The sequence below is a fragment of the Epinephelus lanceolatus genome, chromosome 7 (assembly GCF_041903045.1).
Source record: "Epinephelus lanceolatus isolate andai-2023 chromosome 7, ASM4190304v1, whole genome shotgun sequence".
Lineage (NCBI taxonomy): Eukaryota > Metazoa > Chordata > Actinopteri > Perciformes > Serranidae > Epinephelus > Epinephelus lanceolatus.
The window spans coordinates 2,825,945-2,843,070 of record NC_135740.1 but is presented as its reverse complement, the minus strand read 5'-3'; positions in this window follow the sequence as shown (position 1 = coordinate 2,843,070).

Genomic DNA, 17,126 nt, shown 5'->3' with positions numbered 1-17,126 from the left:
ACTTGCGATTTCTGAGGCTGGTGACTCGGATGAACTTATCCTCAGAAGCAGAGGTGACTCTTGGTCTTCCTTTCCTGGGTCGGTCCTCATGTGTGCCAGTTTCGTTGTAGCGCTTGATGGTTTTTGCGACTCCACTTGGGGACACATTTAAAGTTTTTGCAATTTTCCGGACTGACTGACCGTGACTGTGAAGTGGAAACCATTTCAGGTGACTACCTCTTGAAGCTCATCGAGAGAATGCCAAGAGTGTGCAAAGCAGTAATCAGAGCAAAGGGTGGCTATTTTGAAGAAACTAGAATATAAAACATGTTTTCAGTTATTTCACCTTTTTTTGTTAAGTACATAACTCCACATGTGTTCATTCATAGTTTTGATGCCTTCAGTGAGAATCTACAATGTAAATAGTCATGAAAATAAAGAAAACGCATTGAATGAGAAGGTGTGTCCAAACTTTTGGCCTGTACTGTATATATATATATATATATATGTATGCAGTGAGTAGAAGTCGCTAAAAGATCTGGCATCTTATCTAACTTTCTTTTATCTAACTTTTACAGTCTTAGCCATTGTGTTATAGGCCTATCACTGCTGCACTTAATTTTTTCTATTAAAATATTTATATAGTTGAGGAAAAAGGAGTGAAAATGGATTTTACTTAATTGTATTAGTTCAGATTAATTTGAGTACCTTTAGCCCATTTAAACACTTTACCTTATCATCATTAAAATATCACAATAATAATTAATATAATGAATTGTTGTGCTGTTAAATTATGTTCATACTATAATTTAACATGTTAAGTGTTATTTCTATTTTGCTAACGATATCAAGGATTATGTGCAATAAATAAGCCTAGTTCATAAACTTTGTTTGACTAGATTATTTTGAACGCACTTATCATACACCACGGCAAGCCAAGCCACGCGCCACCCCTCACCGCCCTGCCCACCACCACAAGTAAATTCTCAGCCTAGGGGAAGACCTCATTTAGACCATAATGTTATGATTATTACCCCCTCCCCCTCACAGTATTACCTCAATACTTACCAGATTGCTCATTTGGGGGAGGGGAGCGCTGCAGGTCCTTTATTTCCTGGGTGGGAACCCGTACCCTCCTTTTTGCCGGTATTTTCTTTTTGCCCATCCTGTTAATGAAAAAATAAATTTTGGATCATTAAGTATAATGTAAATAGACACTATTTTAACCTAATTCACTTCATATCATTGGGGGCAAGAGTTGTATCAAAATGAGCAAAAATCAAATCAAATTATTTTCCTAACTGAATGTAAATTGCAGAATCTGTCTTGAGAGATTACATAAACTGTAAAACCACCAAGATTAAAATAATTTTAAAACCGTGAACCCTAGCCTCCCAGAAAAGAGCAGATCATTCCACTAATTTCCATTGGCAGTCAGGGGGACTGCCAATGGAAATTAGCCTTTTGGCTACAATTGGGTGCATTTACATTTTATTTTTAAAATGTTCATTAATGTACATTGTGAACAATGAAATGAAATGAAATTCAAGCTCACGACATGCCAACTCGTAACACAATGTGTTGTGAACTTGTAGATCTGCTATGGGGGACTCAACCAAGTCAAGTTTAAATTGAATCAAATCGTTGCTAACGTTACTTGTTGGACAGACGCTATTAATGTTAGCTTACCTAATTCCACCTTCTAACGGACCACTCCTAGCTTACCTAATTCCACCTTCCAACGGACCACTCCGTCGTCACAACAGTTAAATATTTCACCTTATGTCAAAAGAATTTCTCTATTCAACTCTTCACAACGTTACGTAGTTGACCAACTAATATAGAATATTACGATTCTTACCTCTCCAAGTCTCGGCATGGCTGGAGCAAAACTTGCAGCAGCAGCGGTCAACGGTCACGTCTGTCTCTTATCTTCCCACAGTTGCAACATTCAAGAATGCCGAATGGTCCAATGAAATTCTGTCTTCTTTGAACGTGATGACATCATTGTGCGTGGCACGAGATTTATCCAATGACATTCTGTCGTCCTGAAAACATGAGTTGTCATTGCACGCATGCTCATTTTGGGGGGCGGAACTGACTTGTTTACGTTTGGAAGAAGCAGCACAGCGTTTCTGTGAAGAATAACTACTAAAAGTAAGTAATAGTGTAAATTGTTTTTGTTTTGCGAATTAACGGACTCTGTTAACACACATGAGGTAGGATTCTTTCAACTACATTAATGTCACCGCGTTACAGAACATCACTTAATGCCGTTGAATGCGGCACACACCTAGCTATGATACCTAGCTACACCTAGCTAATACATATATGTCTACTGAGGCAGAACGTCTGTTCTTTATTAAAATAATTACAACTCGCTATATCTATGGTTACGAATCTCATAGACTTCAGACTCTTCAGAAAGGTCAAAACATACGGGAAATACACGTGCGTCTCAAAGAATACTTGTGAAATTGTTTGGCACAAAACACACATCTTTGCAACCACATAGAAACTCTAGTATTCATTCAGTGGTGATAAATTAAATTTAAGCACCTAAGCCTAGCTGTATTTGTTCTTGATAATTAATATTTCATGCTGCTACATAGTTAATTATTAGATTATTTATGTAGATTATACATTATGATATTTTTATGAGTTAGTAATACAAATGAGCTGATATTGCATTTACATTAAAGTGATCAAATTGATCATTAATGATCAATACTTTTGCTACTTTAAGAATATGATGCTAATAATTATTTTGTAATTTGACGTAAGATTTTGAAATTGTGTTACTTAACAGTGCAGTAGCCTAGTATTAATAAAACAGCTCTATATTATTTCTGATACCAGTCATTGCTATAATTGTTAAATGACCATGGTCTCCCTGTTTCCCCCTGCTCTTTAGTAAACAGAAAATGCATTTTCAGGTCGGGATATCAATTTTATCCAATTAGGAGAGAGAATTCATGCAGGATAAAGAATAAACAAGTGAAATTGGAAGTGATAAGATAAGATAGAGAAACTATCTATCCCAAAAATCAAATCAAATCAAAATGGTACAAAGAAATGAACAGACAAAATTGGAAGTGGAACAATATTGTTAAAAAATGTATTTCTGTTTACTAAAGAGCTGATTAGATGGGGAAACCCCTATTACTGAACAAACACTTGATGATTCATCATAGAGTTTTACTTTTACAAAAAGTTCCACTGTATATTCCACCAACTTGTGTCTGTATTTATATAGTATTGGAGTGTCAAAATGACCAGACGAAAACCTGGAAAACGATGGAGAAGGACTGGTAATAAAGAAGACCCAAATAAACGACCAAGAAGGACTGCACAATTGGTGAGTAGCCTGGCATAGCCGTGTTGCGGCAAACTTTCAGTAGATATGATATTTAATACCTTATTTTCCTCCCTGCAGTCATCCCTCCCTGCAGCCACCAATGTTCATGCGGAGACTGATCAGCTATATTTAGGTAAGTTATGAAATGTGTGTGTGTGTGTGTGTGTGTGTGTGTGTGTGTGTGTGTGTTTTATGTTCAAAAGCCATCTTCTCTGCTGTCTGACCTGTTTTAACCACACCCAGTCCCAAGTGCAGAGGAGAGAGATATCCTGAACACAATTAGTTCTGATTGAGAATCATCGGCATTCTGGAGGAACCCAAAACGTCTGTCTAATGATGTACAGTATATTTTGTCACTGAGCAGATCATGCTAAAATATGACAACATCATTTGAGTGTAAGAAAGTGATATACAGGCTGAGACAGTATAGGTTTTGCATTGTGACAAGATGTTTTTTTTACCCTTAATGATTTTTATTCTATTTTATTACCAGCACAAGGAAGCGTGGCACAAGAGAGTATTTCAACTGTTGACTCTATCAAAGACAATGAAGAACCATCTTCCAGATCAGCCTTCAGAGATCCTCCTGATGGCCTAACAACTGAACTACATGGCAATGCTGAGTATGATCCATCTCAATCATTTGAGGAAGCTTTCCCTGATGTGGGGGATTGGACGTATGATGATGGACATATGTTCAGTGAGGGATTTGAAGAGGGTTTAAGTGAGGAGTGTGCAGAAGAGTCAAATTTCATCATGCAGAGAAACTACTGTGGAACTTTTGTTGTCAAATGGCTAATCTCTATGGTGAGCGGTACGAAACTGGAAATGTACACCTTCTCGTGCACCTAACAGACAGTGTCAGAGCCCTTGGTCCATTATGGACTCATTCATGTTTCCATTTTGAAGACAAGAATGGCTATTTGTTAAGGCTCATACATGGCACTCAAAATATACCTATGCAGATGTTCCATGCAGTCAAACTTGTGCAGTCTACTCCTGTTATTTCACAAACCATAAAGCCAGCGAATTTTACACACGGATGACTAAAAATGATAGTTTCTGTCAGGAAAACAATGATTTGTCTAGGACTAAACTATATGGAGCATCTAGTGAACTTCAACTGGACACAGTTCACCTCTCTACATTGGAAATACATGCTGGTCACTGCATCAATTCTAAAACAGTAAGGATCTTTCACAGGGCACAAGTTAAGAGAAATTATCTGACATCCAAACACTATGGGAAAGACAATAGAAGAAACAATTTTACAGTTGTTTTTTCTAGTGAAGGACAAACAATGTATGGACAGATTGAGTTCTTCTTTACCTCAGAACAACCATGTGCCAAATGGGCCCTTGTTCATGAATTCAAAGGTGCAGGTTTTTCTTTGCTGCAAGATAGTTTAACAAATGGTACATGCAATCGTATTGTTCTCCTAAGGAAAGAAGAGAGGGAGGAAGAAAGGAAAGAAGGGAGGGAGGAAAGAAGGGAGGAGGAAGGAAGGAAGGAAGGTGGGGAGGAAAGAAGGGAGGAGGAAGGAAGGAAGGAAAGTGGGGAGGAAAGAAGGAAGGAGGAAAGAAGGAAGGAAGGATAGAAGGATGGAGGAAGGGAGGATTAGGAAAGGAAGGGAGTAAAGAAAGTAGGGAGGGAGAAAGGAAAAGTGGAAGGAAGGAGGGAGGGAAAAAGGAAAAGTGGAAGGAAGGAGGGAGGAAGGAAGGAAGGAAGGAAGGAAGGAAGGAAGGAAGAAAGAGAGTCTTCAGTACCAAAAAGGTGTCTTTTGAGCACATCGTGGGTTAAGTTTTGGAACTCAAAATTGTAATTAATGAGTTATATGACTTGTGTGAGAAATCAACAAATTTTGTGAGTTGAACATTATGTAAATAAACCATATATCTCATAAATTATTTGCCTGAACTGATTACTTATTTTCTCAAATTTTGGCATGAGATAAACTGATATATGATTGAGGTACAATATTAAATCATGTATCATATTGAGACTCATTTGAGAGCTTGCACTACTCTCGTTTTTCTTGTTGCTGAGACGCTAGAAAAGAGACAACTGTAAGAAAATCTGAGAACTCAAATAGGGAGCAGTGAGAGACAGAACCATGTATATTTCACACAGAGACATAACTGAGATAGTGCGTCCAAGTAAGGATATCAAATTGAGACATATTTGAAAGCGGCACAATATGTCTCATTTTTCTCTTAGTTGAGATCAGGAAAAGAGACAGCTGTGAGAGAATTTAGAGAACTCGCACAGTGCTCACTGTGAGACTTGTTTCTCAGGAGAGACATTTGAGAAGAATAAGAAAACCACTTTGGTCTCGATTAGTGCTCATTTATATCTAGGAGATGTAAATGTGATATAAAGGAGATCTCATCTTCAATTTTGCTTTACTATGGGTGTTCGACCTCAACTTCACTCCACCACTCAAAACAATAAATAATGATCTCCAGCGCTGGATGAACCTGGGTCAGTGACGTGACGCTACTTTTTTTGTGTTCATATGGTTTAGTCAAACTTAAAAGGGTTAAAATTTGAAAATAAATGTATGATTAACTTACAAACTTTAATTTTGTGTGGATCCAGTATAAAATTTCTGCTTTTAATACATTTTGAGAGAATATATTAGAGGATAATGAATATATTAGAGGATAATTAGAGGATAATATTAGAGGAAAATGTCTAAGTGGTGTAACCATAAAAACTTGCACCAATAATTAAACTTGCTTACAAACACTAAAATTCTCAATAAAATACCATATCAACTAGTTTGGCATGATCTTTAAATTATTATTTTTTTATATTCAATAAAGGTAATGAAATACAATTGTTCTAAATATGAAATTTAATTTGGGGAATCATGAAAGTCAAGTAAACTACGTGAAGTGTCAAGTGGTGGTGGTGGTGGTGGTGGTGGTTGTCGTCGTCGTCGTCCTCCGCTTATCCGGGTCCGGGTCACGGGGGCAGCAGCCTCAGCAAAGAAGCCCAGACAGTCCTCTGCCCAGCCACTTCTGTCAGCTCTTACACGGGAACCCCGAGGTGTTCCCAGGCCAGCCGGGTGATGTAGTCCCTCCAGCGTGTTCTGGGGCGGCCCCGAGGTCTCCTCCCGGTTGGACATGCCCGAAACACCTCCCAAGGGAGGCGTCCGGAAGGCATCCTTACCAGATGCCCGAACCACCTCAACTGGCTCCTCTCGATGTGGAGGAGCAGCGGCTCTACTCCGAGTACCTCCCGGATGTCTGAGCTCCTCACCCTATCCCTAAGGCTGAGCCCAGCCACCCTGCGGAGGAAACTCATTTCGGCTGCTTGTACTCGCGATCTCATTCTTTCGGTCACTACCCAGAGCTCGTGACCATAGGTGAGGGTTGGAACGTAGATCGACCGGTAAATTGAGAGCTTCGCTTTCTGGCTAAGCTCCCTCTTCACCACAATGGACCGGTTAAGCGCCTGCATCACTGCTGATGCTGCCCCAATCCGCCTGTCAATCTCCCACTCCATCCTACCCTCACTCGTGAACAAGATCCCGAGATACTTAAACTTCTCCACCTGAGGAAGGACCTCCCCCTGACCTGGAGTGGGCAATCCACCCTTTTCCGGCTGAGGACCATGGCCTCAGACTTGGAGGTGCTGATTCTCATCCCAGCCGCTTCACACTCGGCTGCGAACCGCCCCAGCGAGAGCTGGAGGTCACTGTTCGATGGAGCTAGGAGGACCGCGTCATCCGCAAAAAGCAGGGACGAGATCCTCCCATCACCGAACCTGACACCCTCCACCACTCGGCTGCGCCTAGAAATTCTGTCCATAAAAGTTATGAACAGAACCGGTGACAAAGGACAGCCCTGGCAGAGTCCAACCCTCACCGGGAACAGGTCCGACTTACTGCCAGCCACGCGAACCAGACTCATGCTCCTTCGGTACAGGGACTGGATGGCCCTTAGCAAAGGGCCACCAACCCCATACTCCCGGTGCACCCCCCCACAGGATGCCCCTGGGGACACGGTCGTAAGCCTTCTCCAAATCCACAAAACACATGTGGACTGGTTGGGCAAACTCCCATGCCCCCTCCAGCACCCTGGCGAGGGTAAAGAGCTGGTCCACGGTTCCGCGTCCGGGACGAAAACCACATTGCTCCTCCTCAATCTGAGGTTCAGCTATCGACCGGACCCTCTTCTCCAGCACCCTGGAGTAGACCTTACCGGGTAGGCTGAGGAGTGTGATCCCCCTGTAGTTGGAACACACCCCTTTCTTGAAAATGGGGACCACCACCCCTGTCTGCCACTCCAGAGGCACTGCCCCCGATGTCCACGCAATGTTGCAGAGGCGTGTCAGCCAGGACAGCCCTACAACATCCAGAGCCTTGAGATATCCAGGGCGAATCTCATCCACCCCCGGGGCTCCGCCGCCTCGGAGTTGTTTCACTACCTCAGCAACTTCTGCCCCAGAAATTGGACGACCCGCCCCCGAGACCCCCGTCTCTGTTTTCTCACTGGAATACGTGTTGGTGGGATTGAGGAGCTCCTCAAAGTATTCCTTCCACCGCCTGACAATGTCCCCAGTTGATGTCAGCAGCTCCCCGCCCCCACTGTAAACCGTGTGAGCAAGTTGCCGCCTTCCCCCCTGAGGCACCGGACGGTTTGCCAGAACCTCTTTGGAGCCGATCGATAGTCTTCCTCCATGGCCTCACCGAACTCCTCCCACGCTGAGTTTTTGCCTCCACGACTGCTGCCGCTGCGCTCCGCTTGGCCCGCCAGTACCCGTCAGCTGCTTCCGGAGACCCACAGACCAACCATGCCCTGTAGGCCTCCTTCTTCAGCCTGACGGCTCCCCTCACCTCTGGTGTCCACCAGCGGGTTTGGGGATTACCGCTGCGACTGGCCCCAGCGGCCTTGCGGCCACAGCTCACAACTGCCGCCTCGACAATGGCAGAGCGGAACAGGGCCATTCGGACTCAATGTCCCCCTCTGCCCTCGGGACGCAGTCGAAGCTCTCCTGGAGGTGGGAGTTGAAGATCATCTGGACAGGTTCTTCCGCCAGGCGTTCCCAGCAGACCCTCACTGTTCGTTTGGGCCCGCCAGGTCTGCGTGGCGTCTTCCCCCACCATCTGATCCAACTCACCACCAGGTGGTGACAGCTCTGCTCCTCTCTTCACCCGAGTGTCCAGAACATATGGCCGCAGGTCAAATGATACGACTACAAAGTCGATCATTGACCTGCGACCTAGGCTGTCCTGGTGCCACGTGCACCAATGGACATCCTTATGTTTGAACATGGTGTTAGTTATGGCTAAACTGCGACCCGCACAGAAGTCCAATAACTGAACACCACTCGGGTTCAGATCGGGCAGGCCGTTCCTCCCAATCACACCCCTCCAGGTCCCGCTGTCATTGCCCACGTGAGTGTTGAAGTCCCCCAGCAGAACAATGGAGTCCCCGGTCGGGGCACTGTCCAGCACCCGTCCCAGGGACTCCAAAAAGGGTGGGTACTCTGAACTGTTGTTCGGTGCATAAGCACAGACAACAGTCAGGACCCGTTCCCCGACCCGAAGGCGCAGGGAAGCAGCCCTTTCATCTACCGGGGTAAACCCCAACGTACAGGCAGAGAGTCTGGGGGCTATCAGAAAGCCCACCTCGGCCCTCCGCCTCTCACCCGGAGCAACTCCAGAGAAGGAGAGAGTCCAACCCCTCTCAAGGACTAGGGTTCCAGAGCCGGAACCATGTGTCGAGGTGAGGCCGACTATATCTAGCCGGTAGCGCTCAACCTCTTCCACAAGCTCCGGCTCCTTCCCCGCCAGAGAGGTGACATTCCATGTCCCAAGAGCCAACTTCTGTAACCGAGGATCGGACCGCCAAGGCCCCTGCCTTGGTCTGCTGCCCAATCCACATTGCACCAAACCCTTCTGGATCCCTCTGCGGGTGGTGGGCCTGCAGGGGGACGAGCCCATGTAGCTGGTTCGGGCTGGGCCCGGCCGGACCCCATGGGCGAAGGCCCGACCACCAGGCGCTCGCCCATGGGCCCCAACCCCAGGCCTGGCTCCAGGGCAGGGCCCCGGTAACCCTCCGGGCCGGGTACACGTGTCCTTGTTTGTATCCATCATGAAGGGTCTTTTGAACCGTTCTTCGTCTGACCCTTCGCCCAGAACCAATCTGCCATGGGAAACCCTACCAGGGGCAAAATGCCCCCGACAGCACAGCTCCTAGGGTCATTAGGGCACTCAAACTCCTCCACCACGATAAGGTGACGGTTCTCAGAGGAGCGAGTGTCAAGTGGTGTAACCACCATTTAAGAGGCCGTTTTGTTAATATAGTAAAGAAGGCCATGTGACTGGAAATGGTATTACAGAGAAGGACCTCTGATGATCACAACTGCTGCATGACAAGTTTAGAATCTCTTAAAATTACTAATAAATTGACGTTTTTGGACTCTGGTCAGGTTTGGTAAGTGTACATGTCAAATGGTATGACCCTAGAAAAACATTAATAATTCATAAAAATCATTAAAATTAATATTTACTTTAAAAATTATGTTTGAAATCTTGAGACCAAGGCCATGTGCTTACACAGGTGTCCATGGTAATGCCTGTCAAATTTGATTTTAAAATGAAATGTCAAATGGTGTAACCGGTTACACCATTTGACTCCTATTAAGAGGCTTTCTGTTATAGGCAATTATTTTGCATATCAGCAGTTTATGATGCTAATTAAAGATGTATTATAAAAAAAAATACTTTTGATCTTATACAGTAGCTTTAAAATACCTAAAAATCCAATAATTCATTGAAAGTAGAAATGTTACTCAAACATTAAAATTTTTGTCTGTAAAATACAATTATTTACATTTCTGCTATTTCATTACTAATGTATGATACATTTATAGAAAACTAAAGTAATCAAACTAAATAAATAAAATCAATTTTCCCCATTAGATGCCAGTTTCTAGGAGGGCCACCTGACAAGCCCTAAGAGGTTTTTTTTGGCTCCTCCTGCACACTTTTTTTTCTCTTTTAAGTCATTTTTTATATGTTTCAATACTGTATGTATTCTGTTTCTTCTTATTGTCATCCTATACTCTCTTTCTTGTGTGCAAATAAAAAAAAAAAATAAAAAAAAACAAGGAAAAAGTGGCTTGTCACAGAGTGCTAATGCAAATGAATGCTAATGCTGCAGCAAGGGCCAGTTATGTCCTTACAAAACATGAAACATGAGTTAAATTTTAAAATTAAATGATTGTTGTTAGCAAAGAATTTACAGTAGAAGAAATTAGTTAATTGTTGTCAGCTGTTCCTTTTTCTGAACTTACTCTCTCATTAAATTTTTATCAACTGTATTCACAATAGTAGACCAGTTCACCCTTATGAGTTGTTGTCAGGTGACTTTTTTCTTATCAGAACTTAAGATACAAAACATGAGTTAAATTTTAAAATGAAACATGATTGTAAATTTTTTTTTTCAGCAAAGAATTTACAGTAGACAAAATTAGCTCACTGTTGTCAGATGTTCTTTTTTCTGAACTGAAATAACATGAAAAAAACAAGTTTACTTAACCTTGTTGACTGTCATATTTGATTTTCAGTGTCAATTCCTTCACCAAACAGTGGTGCTTGACTGTAGAAGGAACATGGTCAGGCAGTGTACCATATGTTTATGAAAAATACCAGTTACACCAATTGACACAACCCAGTGTCATTTGGTGTAACTGGTATTTTTTTCATAAAAATATGATTATATACAGGAAAATAAATGTGGAGTAAAATGTGGAATAAATGTAATCCACTTTTGCAGTGCAACACTGTTTTTTTTTTTTTTTTAAATTTTACATAATTTGTCATGTGTTATTTAGAAAAGAAGGGGTGTTTTCAGGAAATGTCCTGCTCAGTATTGCCAAAATGCATTAAAATTTAAATATAGAAATACTCCAAAAATATCTTATTTCAATTTAATGCTTTTGAAATAAAATTTTTTTTATAAGTACACTTAAATCTACTGTAGGTGGATAAAATATTTAATATTTATCATTCTTTTGTGGTTACACCATTTGACATTTTCAGGAGCATTCAGTCTTACTTTTCATAAAAAATGGTGCAAATGTCATTTCAAATGACATAAAACCAACAAAAATACAGAATGTACATTTTAACAAATCTGATGCATGCTTTGAAAACTATTTTTGAAGATATTTCTGAATTGCTCATCTTGCCAACCCTTATTTGTCACTGACCCACCTACCATTATCCATTATGGGCAGAATATCCACCATCAAAATGACAGTACTTCCAAAAAATAAATCTATTCTCAATGATCTTGACACAAACCCACACTCAACTGGTTTAAATCTCTAGATTCAATCATCTCCAAATTCTACTGGAAGAACAAAACACTGAGAATTAAATTATACACCCTACAAAAATCAAAAACACAAGGTGGACTTGAAGCTCCACATTTTTACCACTACTCTCTGGTTAACCAGCTTCAATACATATTCAAATGGATTCACCCTAACCCATCAGAAAACATATGGCTAGATATTGAACAAACACTTTGCAAAGACATCTTAATTTCAGACTTACCATTTCTCAGTCAGACATTCAAACGCCATTCATGTTTCATGTTTCAAAACGTTAACAACAGCAGCAACTCTGACAACTACAACTTGAATATTGAAAAAAATAAACTACTTCTTGTGTTTCTAACTATCACCAAGAAAACTATCCTCATGAACTGGAAATCAAGGAACACCATACACATTACACTTTGTAAAAACCTACTTCTAGATTACATAACTGTAAAATCTATCCTCCCCCAGCCAAAACACTGCACTAGCTCCACACTCCACCTGGTCATCTTTCATTATTTTCCTACAATCCTGATCCTGTTGCCCTTCTTGCCTGAGAACCAGCCATAACTTAAACACATTCACATCTGTACCAACATCTACTATAGTCTCACCTAAACCTGCACACACACACACACACACACACACACACACACACACACATTAAACACAACACCAGAATGACAAATTGCTCTTCTGTGGCCAGTCACCCTATCCTGTATCCACTGTTCTGTCATGTTCTGTCCTTTGTCTTGCAATAAATACGTTTTCTTTTTTTAAACTGTCATTTCTCCAGCAGTTTTTGGCAGATTAAGGGGTGAATTACGAGCACACACTTACTGATCATTATTTGAAAAGCTCATCATCTCTCTATTTATGCTCTCAAAAACTTTAACACCACAAATCACTAATCTGAGACAAGTAGAATTTGTACCCAGGTTCATTGTCAACTCTGAGTCATTGATCTCACTGTTAAGCAGCAGAGAGTTGGTGATTAAAACTAAACTTTCAGCTGTCAGAGAAAACTGATCTGATCTGAACTGAGACTCCTACCTGCCTGTCAAACAGCATCAACCCATGAACCTTCTGGAGTCCAGACTGAGTGGAGTCCTGCAGGGATAAACAGGTGTGAAGTCTGGCGACCGGTGGCTGATTGCTACGCTGCCATTCAGTGACTAACAAGTGGAGCGAATTGCCATCAGCCACTGCTGCAACTAACAGACTCCACAAATCCATTCAACAACTTCACCATCCACATGCAGACACATATGGCTGATTAACACAACTCGCACCAGCAGCTGACAGCTCCGGTTTGAGTGTTTTTGCTGGCTAGCGAAACATCCTGGTGCCAAATATGCCAGCCTGTCACTCATGTGGCATTTAAAAAAATTGCAAGCACTGCCGTTCTCAGCTGTCAATGTCCAATAGTCCACCATGAACATTTTTGTCACGTCTCATTAACAAAAATGAAACACCGATTTCGTCTTAGCTTTTATTATCAAGATCTATTTTTAGCTTTTTTTTTTTTTTTATGGAAATAAGTTTGTTGATGAAAAATGTCATCATCATTTTCATCAATGAAATTAACACTGGTTTGGACTAAATATTTCACTGAATTTAGATCATGTGGATCTCAGAGAGTTCATCAGAGATTAAATCGAAGCTGTGATTCAGTCTGTAAAATATGATCTGCGGATTATGATAATGCTTCATAGGTGAGTTATACTTGTTTGTTTGTTATTTGTCTGACAGAAGTGTCATTAATGGCACCACAAGGTCTACAGTCTAGTATAAGGTAACAGAAAAAAAAGCACAACATTTCCTTCTGAAATGTAGCAGAGTAGAAGTGTAAAGTAGCAGCAAATGAAAATACTAAAGTTGAGCATAAGTATGTAAGTAAGTATGTATATCTAGGTTCAGTATTTTCTACCACCGATTAATAGCCAAGTTTCCACCAAACACTTTCGGTATGGTACCTCTGGAACCAAAAGTACTCTTCAGACACGGTACCTAGACCCTTACTTTTCCACTGCAACCCGTACCCTTAAATGTGGGCGGGGTTGTTGTCACTCACTGCTCCATCCAGCATTCACTGTATTTCCTCATTATCGATGACAGAGAGGGAAGTCTGCACCCTCATTTATCATCCACAGAACAGCTGGACGGTGACATTTTCTAAACAAAATAAAACAGGCTGCAGTGAGAGTCTCTCCATTGGATATTTAAAAATAGTAGGTTTACAAATAATACTCTCCACAGTATGAACAGTGGTTACATGAGCTGGTTACATGAGCCTCAAACCAGCCACAACCTAGCCCTGAGGAGGGTGACCGTCCGCTATTGACCAACCAACCAACCCACTGCAGTGTTCACAGCTCCACCTTTAGTACCAGATCTGTGTGCTAGGTATCCCAACAGAAGGAGTACCAAAATGTTAACGGTACAGAATGGTTCCATTGGTACCATCCACAACTTTTTGCAGTGGAAACGGGAAAAAAAAGCATACCGAACTGAACTGAACCGTAACGTACTGCTCAGTGGATTTGACAGAAACAGATGACTACTAACTTCCATTAGTTGCGTGTGAATATTATTAGTATGACAAAGCTATACACTTGCTCCATGTATCTTTCACATTACCCCAGTTGCTCAAGAACCCAATTCTAGACATCTCCTGTTTTAGTGTGTACGTGTGTGTCAGTGAGTGTTAGCGATGATGGATGAGGGTGAAGTGTCCAGAGTTTTCATGTTAAAACTAATCATCAACTGTCAGTCAACCTCACTGACCCTGCTTCACCTCTCCCCTTCTGTCCACTGCTTCATTGTTGATCTCTGTTTTCCCATCCTTAATGTGCTCTGTATCTTAAATGCGTCACTTCTGCTTGACTTCTTCCACATCCCTCTCTTCTTTCTTTGTCTTGTTATGTCTCTTTGTACGTCTCCCTTTGATATTTGTATGCCTCTTCCATCTCACAGTGCCCCTCCATCTCTTCCTCTCTTTCCCTGTCTCATTCAATTAATCTCCCACACACAAGCCACTTCTCCTTTTCTGTTGTTTAGCAGTAACTAACCCATCATTTCCTGCTGTTGCTTCAGTCTAATTATCATCTTTCTCCAACTATTTATCCCTTCTTTTAGCTGCACTCTCTTTACACGTCTCTGTCCCATCCATATCTTTGTGTTGATCTCCCTTTTGTTTTCCCTGGTGAACTGCAATATGGTTCATAAAAATAATGGCTGTTGACCAATTTTAGTGTTTTTTTTAAATTGAAAATATGTTTTTAAGGTGTATTTTACTTATTAAATGAACAAGTACACAAGACAAAGCAGATCTGTGTCCATTACGATGCCAAATGCTGTTTAGCAGGAGTTCAGTCACAAGGAAAACATTTCTTGGTCGAAGAGGCACTCTACCGAAATTATTTAAAGACTGTATGCAAACTGTATAATTCCCATGAAAACGGAAGTGTGTTTTGGAAACAGACAATGTATGAAACAGGCAGACGTTGACATGGCGTTCTGGAACATTAACAACCAACACACCCAGGGTACCTTGCACGTCATATCTCAGTGTGAAAAGTCCATGATTAAACGTCAATATGTGTGTTAAGGTGTTGGAAGCATCCCCCCATATGGCACTCTGCCTCATTTTAACATGTGTTATGCTCTGCAGCTGCATTTTTGCTAACGGCCCAAGACTAAGGCCTAGTTTTGTTTGGACTAATTCTGTTTGTTCTACCAAAATGGCATTGACTGTATAGGTTTCTGGCTCTGAGCCCTGCAGTTGATAAAAGATACTTACATTAGAGACAACACTGCCCAGGACTATACATTTACATAGCACTATTCCCTCAATACATTAAGAGCAGATAGAGGGGACAGAGAAAAAAAGGCATGCATGAATGGAAAGAGAGAAAGAGAGAAAATGGGATTAGAATAATAGAGAAAGAACAAAAGAGAGAGGGGGGGGGGGGGGGGAGTAAAACAGAAAGAGTTCTGTTAAAGTGCTGCTCTAGATTAATGACTCATCTTCCAGACGTGAGTGAGACACTTTTTGGCTCCCAGTTTAAACAAGGGTGAGTCGTTAATCACCGTGGCAACAGATGAGACAATAGGCATCGATATCACATTGAGCTTCAGAACATTTGCCCATATAGGAGCCAATCCCCATTTCATTGTGTGGGACAAGAGCCAAGTGCCACAAAGAATCACTTCAATAGTTTAACAGTAAGCACACACAAATTACAGAAGATGGCCTCTGCTGAAAGAACGCATATGCACGTGTCTGTGAGTTTCTATATTTATGACAAGCAAGGGTGTAAGATGAGGACATTTTATCTCTCCTTACTTCTCTATAAGTAAGTAAGTAAAATTTATTTGTATAGCACTTCTCACAGAGAGAACTCACAAAGTGCTTCACAGGATTAAAACACAAACCAAGAATGCATACATACAAACATACAGAGACACAAAATGAAACAGCAGCAGTTGTTGCAAAACTAAATCACTTAAGACAAGTTGAAGAATGCCTGCCTATAGAGGTAGGTTTTAAGGTGCTTCTTAAAAGCTTCAACAGATGCTGCGGCTCTCAAATTCTGTGGAAGGGCATTCCACAATCTGGGCACAATGGACTCAAAGGCCCGGTCACCTCTAGTTCTGAGCCTAGTGCGAGGAACTGCCAACAGGCCGTGATCGGCCGACCTAAGTGTCCTACTAGGAGCGTATACATGCAGCAGGTCAGAAATATACTCAGGTGCCTGACCATGAAGGACTCTATATGTTAAAACAAGGATTTTGAACTGGATCCTAAAGCTGACAGGAAGCCAGTGTAGGGAGGCCAGGACAGGAGTAATGTGGCAGTTTTTGGATGATTTGGTAAACAGCCTGGCAGCGCCATTCTGCACCAGTTGAAGGTGATCTACAGAAGACACATGAAAAGAGAATTGCAGTAATCCAGACGTGATTAGTTTATTATGCTTGGAGATGTGCTCATTTGCTTTCTTGCTGACAGTGAGACGAGATGAGCAGATGGATATGAATTTAATGTCATGTTAAATATATTGCTGGAGTCAGGACAAGTTTAGGCTATGATATGATATGATAAAGGGTAACACTTTATATTAAGGTACTGTAATAAGCGCTAATTAATGCTTAATAAGCCCAAATTAACAGTTAATGAGCACTTATAAGATGGTATGAGATGCTTATTAACATTAATAAGACTAGACTAAGTGTTTATTACAGCATAACTGACTGAGTTATTATTGCTTATAGGAGCATTATAAGCACTTAATAGAAACTTTGGTAACAGTTTATAAACCTATACTAAATATTAATAAGATGTCTATTTACATTAATTATAATTTATAAGGGTTAATTATAGAATAATAAACAAAAAATATTTATTACTGATTTATCAGACACTATAAGACCCTATAAGATAGAATTA